Below are 11053 nucleotides of genomic sequence, written 5' to 3'. Positions count from 1 at the left end.
CCCTCGCAACGCCTCCTGGTACTCGCGGGTACCCATCCGAAGTTCTCGTCATTCCTCAACCCGCACCCCTCGCTCGCAAAGGCCTTATTGCACCGTGTACTTTGTCCACTATCAAGGATGGAGAAACCTGTATTCCCATCACCAATACATTGGGAGCGCCTGTTTGGCTGCCGGCTGGGTTCGTTGCCGCATTGCTCGACTCGCCCAGTTCTCCTGCCGTTACGCCTCTGCTCGCCGCCAACGACGACCCACCGCCCCCCCTATCGGCCACCGACTCCAGCGCTCTAAACAAAATGATATCTACCGACCTCGAGGAATGTCACCGCCCCGATATGCTCCGCCTTCTTCACGACTATGTTTCGCTCTTTGACATCGGCCGGCCATGGCAAGGAGTTGCCAGGGGTGTTACGCATTCTATCGACACCGGAGATTCTCGGCCAGTCCGACAGAGACCTTACCGCGTGTCTGCTTCCGAGCGGCGAGTCATTGAAAAGGAAGTCCAGGACATGTTAGCTAAAGGAGTCATACAGCCATCTTCCAGCCCTTGGGCGTCTCCAGTGGTACTTGTCACCAAAAAGGATGGTTCCATTCGCTTCTGCGTTGACTATCGTCGCCTTAACAAAATTACCCGCCGGGACGTCTACCCCATGCCTCGCATTGACGACGCACTGGATTCACTTCAAGGCACTACGTATTTCTCTTCCCTCGATCTCCGGTCAGGCTACTGGCAAATACCAATGGAACCATCCGATATCGAAAAGACCGCGTTTACCACTCCCGACGGCTTGTACGAGTTCCGCGTCATGCCCTTCGGCCTATCCAACGCCCCAGCTACCTTTGAGCGAATGATGGATACGGTGCTCCGAGGCTTGCGATGGAACATCTGTCTCTGCTACTTGGACGATGTCGTTGTATACTCCAAAGACTTTCCCACCCACCTCCAACGTCTTCAAGCTGTATTCGACTGCTTCGTCGCCGCCGGTCTGCAACTCAACCACAAAAAATGCCATTTCGCCTACCGTCAAATCAAGGTATTAGGCCACGTTGTCTCCCACGAGGGCATTTCCCCCGATCCCGAGAAGATCAAAGCTGTTTCTGAATTTCCGGCACCCAAGACTCTCAAGGAGCTTCGCAGTTTCATTGGACTTTGCTCTTATTTCCGACGTTTTGTTCGTGGTTTCGCCGCCCTAGCAGCCCCGTTAACCACCTTACTCTCCAAGGACGCGCCCTTCTTGTGGTCAGAGGCCTGCACGGAAGCCTTCGAACGCCTCAAATCCACGTTGACCTCCGCACCTGTTCTCCGCCATTTTGATCCGTCCGCTCCCACCGAGATCCATACAGACGCCAGCGGCGTGGGTATCGGGGCCGTGCTTGCACAACGCCTGCCTGGAGCTCCGATGGAACACGCCGTGGCGTTCGCCAGCCGCACCCTTACGAAAGCTGAGCAGAACTATTCCACCACTGACAAAGAATGTCTTGCGATCGTCTGGGCCGTTTGCCACTTCCGCCCATATATTTATGGTAGACCCTTCGATGTCGTGACGGACCATCACGCGTTATGCTGGCTCCACTCATTGCGGGATCCATCTGGACGACTCGGCCGCTGGGTTCTCCGTCTTCAGGAGTATGATATCACCATCAAGTTCAAATCCGGGAGGAAACATTGTGATGCCGACGCCCTGTCCCGCTGTCCCCTCCCGAGGAATGCTACCGCAGATCCTCCGGAATCACCGACTGCGTGCGTGGCCTCTGTGTGCCCTTTCACGTCCTACGATGCCCGCTCTCTGCGTCATGAACAACTGAAGGACCCCAACCTTTCTTCCTTAATAACTCTTCTGGACGGTCAAGGCGCCTCATCTGACAAGAAACTTCTCAAGAGGGCTCGGAACTTTGTTTTGTCGGACGGCGTCTTGTACAAAAAGAACTATTGCCCGGACGGCCAGCGCTTGCTATTAGCGGTTCCTCGGACGCTCCGTGCGCGCATCCTTCGCGCTTTACACGACGACGCCACCGCGGGCCACCTTGGCTTTTACAAAACATACCAGCGCGTCCGTCAGCGCTATTTCTGGCCCCGCATGTATTCCACTGTACTGAGCTACGTGAACTCCTGCTTGGCTTGCCAACAGCAGAAGCCTGCGCCCTCTCCTAGCCCTGGCCTCCTTCATCCTCTTGAGCCGCCGCAACTACCTTTTGATCGCATCGGTCTCGACTTGTTTGGTCCTCTTCCCACATCGTCTACTGGGAAGCGTTGGGTAATCGTTGCAATCGACCACAGCACACGGTATGTCGAGACTGCAGCCCTCGCTTCTGGTACATCTCAGGAAATAGCTGCCTTTTTCATATCTCACATTCTACTTCGCCACGGCGCCCCTCGCGTCCTCATCAGCGACCGTGGTCGCTCCTTCCTCGCCACTTTACTGCGCGACATCTTCCGTGCCTGCGCGGTCGTCCACAAGCCTACCACCGCTTACCATCCTCAGACGAACGGTCTCACAGAACGTTTCAACCGCACTCTCGCCGACATGATCGCCTTTTATGTGTCGGCGCAACATGACAATTGGGATGCCATTCTCCCTTACATCACGTTCGCTTACAATACGGCGGTCCAGTCCACGACACGCTACAGCCCATTTTACCTCCTTTACGGCCGAAACCCCGTTTGTACCATCGACACCATGTTTCCGTATCCCCCTTGTAGCGCCAACAACCCGACACTTGAAGAGGCGACCTCATGCTCCGAGGAATGCCGTCAAATCGCCCGCTGCCGTACCTACGACTCCCAAGCTGCAGCGAAACACCGCTACGATGAGACGCACCGTGTTGTGTCTCACAAAGTTGGCGATCTGGTCTGGCTTTGGGTACCTCGACGGAAGCCCGGATTCTCCCCCAAATTTTCATGCCGCTACACCGGCCCTTACAGAATCGTGCAGCGGGTTTCTGATGTCAATTACGCCGTTGAGCCTGTGCACTCCCCGCCCGACGCCCGACACCGCGGCTCCGACTTCATCCACGTCTCCCGGCTAAAACCGTGTGTCCTCCCGTCCCCAAACACCGGAGCGATCGCCAGGATGGCTCCCTCTTTGCCCCGGGGGAGATGTGAAGAAGACGAGCAACGGGCAGCCGCTTCGCTATCGTTGGGTTAGCACCCGCCGCTTCCGAATATTGAGTGTCGCTCAGTAAACGGTCTCTTGCCCTCCTATCCTGCCTCTACTGTCCTGCTTACAATACTTTTTGATTCGCAATTTACATATGTGATATTCTTTGCTAACTGTTCGTGTACATGAGAAAATAAGCAAAACCTTTCGTGCAAACAATTGTGATTGTGCTTCTGTTGTTGTATCTGACATGTACGTTGGTAATAAAAAATGTTTGTCAATCTACAAATGCACCTTGCATTTCTTACATTTCAGCGCGCAGGAAAGGGAAAATCATGAAATCGCGGCGCGCGCCATGGCAGGAACTGGGAGAGGGGAAGGGAAAGGAGAAAATGGATTGGATTGGATATTGTGTTAGATACTCGACCTTGGGGCGAGCGGTATCTTGCGCCACTTAGCCTGTGATATCGCATGTTTTTCAGCGCCATCTGTTGAGAGGAGCGGGCGAACCAACTGGTACATTTTCTTTCCACTTTTACAGTCCTCCTTGCCACGGAGCGCGTTACCATTGTGCCTATGGGAGCTGCGGAGGCCTGGTGGGCCGCCAGGACCGCTTCCGCTACGTGACCTACTTTCCCTTACCCTCAACTCTCCACTGCCCTCCTCGCCTGCGACGCGACTTACTTCCCTCTCCACATCGAGAGTTCTTGAAACGCGGCTTCTAATGCTAACGCATTAATAATTGGTTTTTAGGGTCCCACCATCGTATAGTGAAGGTCGGTTTTAAAGCAGATGTTAGAATTTTGCAAGCTCCGTTTCAACGAAAAAATGCGGTTTTAGTGGCTTCTGTTTCGGTACAAAGGAGGTCTGGCGGGTGAGACTTCTATTTATTATTATAGATTATTTAGGGAGGGGAATGGGAAGCAAACAAACTAGCCTTGCCGGACTTGTGATTTAACGGCGTCCTGGTTGCCAGTTCGACTTCGTCGCTGCTCACATCCAGTTTTTTTTTTCTTTATCACATCACCATAACACTGACCGGGAACACTTCGCGTACAAACAGAATAGGCTGCTCTATGAAAGGAACCCGCCACCGCTTGCATAATGTGACTTGAGCAGTGGCGAGCTGGGAAGCGCAGTGAAACTGCAGCTCGGGAACTGGCTGGTAGGACAGTGGGTGGTCCAGAGCTAGCTGCGCGAAGATCAGAAAACAAAGCGACGACACCAGCAACAGGGGAGCGACCCGAAATGATGTCCTGTAAAGGCTACTGAGCGACCCCGGAAAGCCAAGCATAGGGCCAAGCTTGACCCAGATGAATGACGTTGCCAAAGCTACTGAGACTATCAGAGGTATATGAGATATCGTAACCGAACCATCCCCCACATATTAGATATGTGCTTTCCCCGTTCTTGCCTTCCGTGTGGTTGGGATTAGCGCTCCAACGCGTCCAACCCACATCCACACTTCATTTTTGTGGTCGGTGACTCTGCGCCTCTTCAGGACTCTACGTTCGCTTCTTTTTCACATTTTTTCACTGTCTGTTTCTTTGCTCCGGCTAACCAGCGTGAGCCATCGTGAAAATATGGCGCTATGAATACAAGGTGACCTACATTTCTCGGGGGGGAGGGGGGGGCAAGCCCCGAATCCTCCTCTCCGCACTACGACCCTGCCAGTCGGTTTCGGTTGGTTCCTACGGTAAAATTGTTCAAACGATTCTTTTACCTGTATTGAGACGTTTTCTGCCGTAGTGAAGCTTAATTGTACTTGCTGTCTTTCGTGAAAATGTTTATACATTTTCTACGCAGTACTTCTGTTGTGCTTTTCTAACTTTCATTTGCTTTTGTTATGTGATTTATTTGTCACGGTCAATGATAAAGGTACGGTTATTCAATTAGTTTGTGTCACAGAATCACGACTTCGTCAAGTGCCCTGGCGGCAATAGGCTGTATCTACTGTAAGCAGGTTCCCTTCAGAGTTTCTTCTACCGGTGCAGACGAGGAGGGAATTTCCATCGACCCCAATTTACACACTGCAAAACCTTCATATAGCTTAGTAGTAGAGGCAATTAAACATAGAAGGACACACACAACACAAGCCTCACAACGCCCAGTTGCATACATCAACTGAATTCAACTGAATGATGGTAGTTGAACAAAAGGCACCAGCAATGGGATTCACCCTTCATTATTCAACCTTCATAGAGCTATGATGCAACATGTGTGATGTTCTCACCCAGTTTGACACGATGAAGTCCATAATGCATTCTGCAATCTGCAAAAGAAAAGAGCAGTAAATATTCGCAACCTGCCGCCAATACAGCTCAGTTTTCGCTGAGACAACTGGGACAATATTGCTACCCAGGGTCCCAAATATGATTTGGTTGATCATCAACGCCAGGCAGGTACGAGCGTTGAGCGTGTAGAATGAGTCATGTTAGACATGCCAAAAGTGTGACGAGTCATTTTTCGGGGAAACTCTAGCCACTACAAGGGCGCCCCTGACTATTCTGTGCGCATTCTTCCTTACGAGGGGGAAAATAGAGGACTAAGAGGGGTATGTATTGGGAGAAGACGAGGAAGATCTTCGGGGACACGCGCGAGTGTGGGTACGGCGCTGGTTGGTGGAATAAAGAGGATTCTTTGGAAGCACTAGAAGGAGGTGGATCTGCTGCGCAACCCGGTGACCACTTCACTCTTCGTTGGAATCATTCTTGTCCGACAGGGAGGAAAGGTCCCGGCCATTAAAGCTCTTTGTCCTCGCGCCAAAAAGATGAGAAAGCCTATCGGTGTTGTCTTTGTGTATCTCTCTCGCCGTTTTTCGCCATGTCTAACCCACTAGCCCATCTCTCCACCTTGAACAGGATTCTCTTAAATGTAGGAGCCTAGGGGTTTGATCTAATGCGTTTCATAGTCAAACTATGAACCGAGTAGAACTGCCAAAGTCACTTTACAGTCAAATCCACTATGAAACTGAGTTGAATTTGTAATAATTTTGTTGTAATGAACCAACTGCTTTTACGAAAAGGCTGCAGGCAGTTCCCTGGACATCCGCTGCACGTGAGTGCGACAATAGCAGGATAAGCCATGATCCATGAGGGTTAGGCCCCATATCCTCCAAATGCCCATTGCCACCGACGTCCCAAATCAATTAAAAGCTCATTTCCTTCGAAAAAATGTTTGGAGGTTTTAGGTTTTCGGTTGATCCGGGGATGCGGGTGGCAGTGACCCACATCTCCAAAATGCTCTTTTCATCCGAGCGGCCAAAACCACCGAAAGCGGGATACTTGAAAGGACACGCTTCCACCGTTTTTGACGGAGAGGAGGAAAGGTGAACGGTTCCATAGTGTGCGATAATGCAATGTACTTCTTGCAACAGACCAGAAAGGGCCACGTGACACTTGCCGTCATGTGGGTCCCTGGCTGCAGCTCATCCGGTGCTCGAAATGTCCATAGCGTAGCGTAATGTATGTGGTCCGCTGACTTCTACAGCTACTTTTGTCCCTGTGCGTAATAATTCTCCCTCGAGATGTAACAGATATGACGGATATAAAAACGAGAGCTGCTGTACGAAATCCATATTAAAGAAGCCTGAGCTTCGGCCGGTAGAAATGACACGACACTCGGTGTGCACATGTCATGTCATTTCTATCCGTCCAAGCTCAGAACTGCAGCTTGCCAAGGAAATGTATAAATGAGGTCGGCGTTCAAGAAGTGACCCGAACAGCAAGATATTTCGAAAATAAATTTTATTCGTATGCACGTTGCTGACGGGAGAAGTAGTCTCTTCGGAAGTTCATGGAGATCCGCGTCATGAGGAGCGGAGAAAGGACATTGTGTTCTGTGCCTGGAACAGATAACGGGGCGGGGAAAAACACACAAACCTCAAGGGAATTCTGAGGAGATTGACAGTTAAGACGATATGTTGGTTTCATGCAATCATACTGTTTGGAAGCTTTTTCTAAGGGTTGTTTCAGGCGGTTAATAGCGTATTTTCTGAACGTCTACTTTCCTGAACGCGCTTCGTTCGTGCTCATCACAAATAGACTTCTCATGACGACAACACAGGGACAAAATCAAATTTATTTGGGCGAGGATATCCAAAAAGTGCCGGCACATACCAAGGGTTATTTTTGGGCTCCTAAAAATTTATCTTCAGTTGTGCTCCAGTAAACGCGACACGTGCTGCAAATATGTGTCAGTGGTGTGTGACATCTAATCCGTGAGGCTGACGAACGGTGGCTCTAGTTCCATCCTTTCGGACCTGTACAGGTCGTACGTCCAGGAGAAGGGAGTACGAGCCTCCACGATGGCACTGTTGTTCACCTCGAAGGTTCTATGCGGTCGGTTTGGCTGATCCCGATTTATCGGTTGTCGAATTCGAACCTAAAAGCACACCAACAAAGCAATAAATATTTGCATGCGTACCAACTGCATAGGCACGCACTATTCTGCTCATTCTTAACGGCATACCTTCACAGCAATTTGACAACAAATTGCATCTGTTGAGGAAGCGCCAGAGACGGGAACAGAACAGGCTATAATGAACAAAATGACTACAACGACTGTACGCGACGAGTGATGCGCGCGCGAGCCCCCCCTTTTTACTTTTCCTTAACAGCATCATTTTACACCTACAAGCGCGGCGCAATTCAACTTCTCGGTAATACGATTTTTTTTTATGAAACGTACCTGGTTTGTGTTGTGAATATCCGACTGAAGCTCCACCAAGGATCTGGAGAGTGACATCCGTGGTTGACGGTGGAACTTCACACGCCGAGAATTATGTCAACCCTCCGCACCGTTGTTGTCTCTGTTTCCAAAGAAGGTCCACAGCTCAACGTTGGTGATCCACTGCCGTTGAAAATTTCAGCGAAGAGTGCGAGGGAACCTTACATTGTGGGACATGCAATCCCGTGTCTCGATGGGGCAAGCCATATTGCCTGGTGATACTGGACGAGCTGCGGTGGGAGAAGGCTGAGGGCTGCGCTTCTCCTCAGCAAGGCACAGGCATCGTCGAACTCTTCAGTAGCGAACTCTTTGCTACCGCAGTACAGTGGCTGCATGTAATAACAGCAAGTAGGACGCAAAGTTTTTATGCTGGTACATAGGTGTCAATACAAGTTGTACAAAAAAAAAGAAATTCCAAGAATTTTTTCCAAAGAAATTTGTGGCACACGACAAAATGGATACGTAGATGCCTTAAGGCCCAGTTCACCCATCTTTCACTGGAGGCACTGGCCGAATTTGGCAACCATTTGTCGTGGCGATAGGGAACACATATCACAACGCCGCCATGGCGCCCTCCTCAAAATCGAAGTGTCCTGTGCCATCCTCAATTGCTCCAACTGTGCCGTGCCTGCAATCAGAAATTATCACTGCAGTGCTCTGTAGGAGAATAAACGGAAGGAGCAAGACTAATCTTAATAGTTCGTATTATGATCTAAAGTGAGTCAAGAACTCGCTTCTTTCTGCGTCAAAAGTGTGCGCTTCGCTCCTCTCCAGGGCGTCTTTCACAGCCGTGAAGAAAATTATGTGCGTTTCGGCCGTCTTGCCAGGAAGGAGGCCCACCACGAGCGTGACGGCTTCACCGCGCACAAAGCCGTGTACGGAGTATAGCCGACAGAATTATCTTGACTTGTACGAGCCTGTGCCATCACACACCCAGTGGTGGGATGTGTGAAGCATGGCCAGGTGAAGATTTGAAGCGACTGCTAATAGAGGCGGGCCTCGGGGATCCAAGATCACATAAGATCCTGGTGTACCCACTTGCAGATCTTACCAGGACTTCGTGAGCTCCTCCCACCCTTTCCTGCAATCTCCAATCCCTCAGAGAACAGGATACCGCTCGTTCATCTTGCGCTGATAGATGGAGCGCACGGAACTGCCATATATAAGCAATCATATTTTGGGAATCTGGTGCTATTTGTTTCCTATCGACTTTAATTGCTGTGGCTTTTTCCTTGAGAATTGAAGCGAAGCAGAGCTCTCCGCTTCTATATTAAATTCGCGAAAAAGCGTATGAATATATGACCTTGAGGTAGGAAACTCTGACGCATTACTCTAATCGAAATATCGTATCAACAGGCTGACGGTAAAAGCGTAACAGTGACTACTGCCTGCAAAAAATATCTCACGGAGCAATACATCCGAAGGTGTCTCTCTATCATCAATCTGCTATCTGTTGGCACGTCCCTGTGCTGCTGCACAAATTTTCATACAAGAAGGTTGAACCTCTTCCGCGGCCTGCTGCAGGCGCTGGAGAAAATTTTGCGCCTCGTCTTCCTTTTGAAGTGGTTCGCCAGTATTTGGAATGGAAATAGGCACTTTCTGTGAATGACGAGGACGACAACGCAACCGGCTTGACACGGAGCAGAACGGATAGAAAGGCAATTTTGCTGTTACTTTGGTTCAATTTCGGTTCCCATACATGCTTCCTCGTTTCAAAAACAAGAATCTCGTATAGTCATCCCGCAATGCCATCATCGGATCTGTTTTCCTACCTTTACTTTAAAGGGTCCCAAATAGTAATTTCATTTTTGTGCTTCTGGCGGATAAGAAATCTTAATGGGCAGCTTTCAACTCACGCCGAGTTCGCGATACTCGTTAGAAAATGATGATTTTCTTGACCTTGCTCGTCCCAATGACATGATTTTGCTGATATGGCATTCGACGTTTTTTTTTTTATTGTACCATCGCCGAGTGCATGAAATCTGCTAAAACTCCGTATTACGAGCATAAACACGCAACGCAATATATCGCCTAAAAGGTACTACCAGCGACCTTTTTGCTTCATCAAGGGACATCCCAGTCAACCAGAAATATCCCAGGAATGTCCCAGAAAAGTCGCACACGTCACCGATGTCCAGGAGGTTCACCAGACGTTATCCGGACGTCCACAATGTGACGTTGACAATCGTCGGATATTGTATCTCCCAGAGACATCTGCAGGATGTAAAAGGAATTGGCCCACCGTGTGGCATTTTTCGCACATATCTGGGACACGTGATGCTTACTGGTGTGACGTAGGCAAAGCGAGAAACATTTTGGTTATAGACCTTTATTTGCAGTGTAATCACATCATGGAAGATAGTTTGAATGAAAAACACAATATTTGTGAGAGAGTGACGCCAAAAGTATCAACGGTTATGCTTCGGCGTTGTTGGCACACGCACTAATTAATTTCCAAAACGTTTTCACCGTTACAAGCGTAGTTCACCCCATTGTACACTTACTGAACGTACTTCTACAATTCTCATTTCAGTATATGCTCCATCTAGTACGCCACAATAGGCCACCACAGGCCTCCTTAGGTAGTGCTCTTACTCGATATCACATATGTGTGTATGTGCGAGTGCAAGCGGTCTCCCATATCCACAATGCGATACGCAGGTGACGTGGCGTTGCCAAAGTGCTGTATACAGGGGTTGCATACGGTTCTCAAATAAAAGATGCCGATTATTTATCCAAAACTATTTCTAAAACATAGACAGATAACAGAAACTGAATAATGCATAGTGCTCAGCATACAGGCTAATTTGATATGAAACAGTAAACGCCCCATTTACATCCAGATATCCAACGGAGACGTTCATAGGACGTCCCCCGGACTGCAAAATAAGGAAGAAAGTCTGTTCCCAGGGACGTCGCACGGACGTAAACGGGACGTTCACGAACATCCCTGGGATATCCAAATGTCAAATTCAGTTCTTCCCCAGGATATCCTTGGGACATATTTGGTTTACTGGGATGAAAGATGACCTATCGTTTCTTTCTCATGATTGCGGACATATATATTTGTATAACACAAAACGAAGTGTAATTACCTTTGAATCTCCTTGGGAATTAGGATCGAAGATGTGCGGCACCTTTTCTGGGCTTCCCTAGACCCTCTCGTCTGCGACTTTGAGACGGGGTAGCTGGACGCCCGGCAGTCTTTCCTGGTGTTTCCGCGAAACACA

Source organism: Ornithodoros turicata, chromosome 1 (assembly GCF_037126465.1).
Source record: "Ornithodoros turicata isolate Travis chromosome 1, ASM3712646v1, whole genome shotgun sequence".
Lineage (NCBI taxonomy): Eukaryota > Metazoa > Arthropoda > Arachnida > Ixodida > Argasidae > Ornithodoros > Ornithodoros turicata.
Note: the sequence above shows the minus strand (reverse complement) of the source record.